Consider the following 4,734-nt stretch of genomic DNA (forward strand, 5'->3'; position numbering starts at 1 on the left):
CTCAGTGTACCTGCTGGTGTCTCAGTGTACCTGCTGGTACCTCAGTGCACCTGCTGGTGCCTCAGTGTACCTGCTGGTGCCTCAGTGTACCTGCTGGTGCCTCAGTGTACCTGCTGGTGCCTCAGTGTACCTTCTGGTACCTCAGTGTTCCTGCTCGTACCTCAGTGTTCCTGCTGGTACTTCAGTGTACCTGCTGGTACCTCAGTGTTCCTGCTGGTGCCTCAGTGTACCTGCTAGTGCCTCAGTGTACCTGCTGGTACCTCAGTGTTCCTGCTGGTGCCTCAGTGTACCTGCTGGTGCCTCAGTGTGCCTGCTAGTGCCTCAGTGTACCTGCTGGTGCCTCAGTGTACCTGCTGGTACCTCAGTGTGCCTGCTAGTGCCTCAGTGTACCTGCTGGTACCTCAGTGTCCCTGCTGGTGCCTCAGTGTACCTGCTGGTGCCTCAGTGTACCTGCTGGTGTCTCAGGGTACCTGCTGGTACCTCAGTGTACCTGCTGGTGCCTCAGTGTACCTGCTGGTGCCTCAGTGTACCTGCTGGTGCCTCAGTGTACCTGCTGGTGCCTCAGTGCCTGCTGGTGCCTGCAGTGCCTGCTGGTGCCTGCAGTGCCTGCTGGTGCCTGCAGTGCCTGCTGGTGCCTGCAGTGCCTGCTGGTGCCTGCAGTGCCTGCTGGTGCCTCGGTGTACCTGCTGGTACCTCAGTGTGCCTGCTAGTGCCTCAGTGTACCTGCTGGTACCTCAGTGTACCTGCTGGTAACTCAGTGTACCTTCTGGTACCTCAGTGTACCTGCTGGTACCTCAGTGTACCTGCTGGTTCCTCAGTGTACCTGCTGGTACCTCAGAGTACCTGCTGATTCCTCAGTGTACCTGCTGGTACCTCAGTGTACCTGCTGGTGCCTCAGTGTACCTGCTGGTACCTCAGTGTACCTGCTGGTACCCTGGGTATCCTCTCACTTCAGTGTACCTGCTGGTACCTCGGTGTACCTGCTAGTACCCTGGGTATCCTCTCACTTCAGTGTACCTGCTGGTACCCTGGGTATCCTCTCACTTCAGTGTACCTGCTGGTACCCTGGGTATCCTCTCACTTGAGTGTACCTGCTGGTACCCTGGGTATCCTCTCACTTCAGTGTACCTGCTGGTACCCTGGGTATCCTCTCACTTCAGTGTACCTGCTGGTACCCTGGGTATCCTCTCACTTCAGTGTACTTGCTGGTACCCTGGGTATCCTCTCACTTCAGTGTACCTGCTGGTTCCCTGGGTATCCTCTCACTTCAGTGTACCTGCTGGTACCCTGGGTATCCTCTCACTTCAGTGTACCTGCTGGTACCCTGGGTATCCTCTCACTTCAGTGTACCTGCTGGTACCCTGGGTATCCTCTCACTTCAGTGTACCTGCTGGTACCCTGGGTATCCTCTCACTTGAGTGTACCTGCTGGTACCCTGGGTATCCTCTCACTTGAGTGTACCTGCTGGTACCTGGGTATCCACTCACTTGAGTGTGTACCTGCTGGTACCCTGGGTATCCTCCTCACTTCCAGTATACCTGCTGGTACCCTGGGTATCCTCTCACTTGAGTGTACCTGCTGGTACCCTGGGTGTCCTCTCACTTCAGTGTACCTGCTGGTACCCTGGGTATCCTCTCACTTCAGTGTACCTGCTGGTACCCTGGGTATCCTCTCACTTGAGTGTACCTGCCTGCTGGTACCTGGGTATCCTCTCACTTCAGTGTACCTGCTGGTACCCTGGGTATCCTCTCACTTCAGTGTACCTGCTGGTACCCTGGGAATCCTCTCACTTCCAGTGTACCTGCTGGTACCCTGGGTATCCTCTCACTTCAGTGTACCTGCTGGTACCCTGGGTATCCCTCTCACTTCAGTGTACCTGCTGGTACCCTGGGTATCCTCTCACTTGAGTGTACCTGCTGGTACCTGGGTATCCTCTCACTTCAGTGTACCTGCTGGTACCCTGGGTATCCTCTCACTTGAGTGTACCTGCTGGTACCCTGGGTATCCTCTCACTTCAGTGTACCTGCTGGTACCCTGGGTATCCTCTCACTTGAGTGTACCTGCTGGTACCCTGGGTATCCTCTCACTTCCAGTTTACCTGCTGGTACCTGGGTATCCTCTCACTTCAGTGTACCTGCTGGTACCCTGGGTATCCTCTCACTTCAGTGTACCTGCTGGTACCCTGGGTATCCTCTCACTTCAGTGTACCTGCTGGTACCCTGGGTATCCTCTCACTTCAGTGTACCTGCTGGTACCCTGGGTATCCTCTCACTTGAGTGTACCTGCTGGTACCCTGGGTATCCTCTCATTTCAGTGTACCTGCTGGTACCCTGGGTATCCTCTCACTTGAGTGTACCTGCTGGTACCCTGGGTATCCTCTCACTTCAGTGTACCTGCTGGTACCCTGGGTATCCTCTCACTTGAGTGTACCTGCTGGTACCCTGGGTATCCTCTCACTTCAGTGTACCTGCTGGTACCCTGGGTATCCTCTCACTTCAGTGTACCTGCTGGTACCCTGGGTATCCTCTCACTTCAGTGTACCTGCTGGTACCTAGGGAATCCATCCTCACTTGAGTGTACCTGCTGGTACCCTGGGTATCCTCTCACTTCAGTGTACCTGCTGGTACCCTGGGTATCCTCTCACTTCAGTGTACCTGCTGGTACCCTGGGTATCCTCTCACTTGAGTGTACCTGCTGGTACCCTGGGTATCCTCTCACTTCAGTGTACCTGCTGGTACCCTGGGTATCCTCTCACCTTGAGTGTACCTGCTGGTACCTGGGTATCCTCTCACTTCAGTGTACCTGCTGGTACCCTGGGTATCCTCTCTTGACTGTATCCTGCTGGTACCTGGGTATCCTCTCACTTCAGTGTACCTGCTGGTACCCTGGGTATCCTCTCACTTCAGTGTACCTGCTGGTACCCTGGGTATCCTCTCACTTCAGTGTACCTGCTGGTACCCTGGGTATCCTCTCACTTCAGTGTACCTGCTGGTACCCTGGGTATCCTCTCACTTCAGTGTACCTGCTGGTACCCTGGGTATGCATCACACACTCATGAAAAGAGATCACCGCCTTCAACAGACACATCATTACAGGTGAACAAATACACTTCATTACATGTGAACAAATACACTTCATTACAGGTGAACAAATACACTTCATTACAGGTGAACAAATACACTTCATTACAGATGAACGAATACACATCATTACACGTGAACAAATACACTTCATTACAGGTGAACAAATACACTTCATTGCACCTGAACAAATACACTTCATTACAGGTGAACAAATACACTTCATTGCACGTGAACAAATACACTTCATTGCACCTGAACAAATACACTTCATTACAGGTGAACAAATACACTTCATTGCACCTGAACAAATACACTTCATTACAGGTGAACAAATACACTTCATTGCACGTGAACAAATACACTTCATTACACGTGAACAAATACACTTCATTGCACCTGAACAAATACACTTCATTACAGGTGAACAAATACACTTCATTGCACGTGAACAAATACACTTCATTACACGTGAACAAATACACTTCATTGCACCTGAACAAATACACTTCATTACAGGTGAACAAATACACTTCATTGCACGTGAACAAATACACTTTATTTCACCTGAACAAATACACTTCATTGCACGTGAACAAATACACTTCATTGCACGTGAACAAATACACTTCATTACAGGTGAACAAATACACATCATTACACGTGAACAAATACACTTCATTACAGGTGAACAAATACACTTCATTACTGGTGAACAAATACACATCATTACAGGTGAACAAATACACTTCATTACTGGTGAACAAATACACTTCATTAAAGGTGAACAAATACACTTCATTACTGGTGAACAAATACACTTCATTAAAGGTGAACAAATACACTTCATTACTGGTGAACAAATACACTTCATTAAAGGTGAACAAATACACTTCATTACTGGTGAACAAATACACTTCATTACAGGTAAACAAATGCACTTCATGTCTTTGTACCTCACTTGTGTAACACAAAACATTACTTTAAGTGACCTAAATATTCTTCTGTGTAGACGAGGAACGTGAAGAGAATTAATGTAATCTGGACGATGTTTGACGAGGCGTGTGTGTGGCCAGACATCACAAGCTGATAGATCAAATACATTCTTGCTGCCTTCACTGTCACTCGATACACCTTCAGCAACACATGACTGCTTCACACTGACACATTTGCCTATGTATCCTGCAGCAGATACACCGTGTGTTAGTTCAACAAACACTCACCAGGGACCTCCACACATTCCTTCACAACTTTGGTGCTAGTGTTGGCTAGTTGTTCTCAGTCTTGTGTTGAACAGAACTCTGGAGCAACACCTGCTGTCTTTAATGTAGAGATTATGTACTGGAGAAAGTGGAAGATGAGGTAGTCAGTCCCTCAGCCTTGATGGAAGGTCTTCAGTCCCACAGCCTTGATGGAAGGTCTTCAGTCCCTCAGTCTTGATGGAAGGTGTTCAGTCCCTCAGCCGTGCTAGAAGTTAAGAAGTGAGTTTGAAATGTTCCTCCCTCAGTTTTGAAGTATTCAGTCACTCAGTTTTATAGTGTTCAGTCCTTCAGTCTTGAAGTATTGAGTTCTTCAGTCTTGAAGTGCTATGTCACTCAGTCTTGTAGTGTTCAGTACCTCACTCTTGAAGCGTTCAATCCTTCACTATTGAAGT

This window comes from Cherax quadricarinatus, chromosome 77 (assembly GCF_038502225.1).
Source record: "Cherax quadricarinatus isolate ZL_2023a chromosome 77, ASM3850222v1, whole genome shotgun sequence".
Classification (NCBI taxonomy): domain Eukaryota; kingdom Metazoa; phylum Arthropoda; class Malacostraca; order Decapoda; family Parastacidae; genus Cherax; species Cherax quadricarinatus.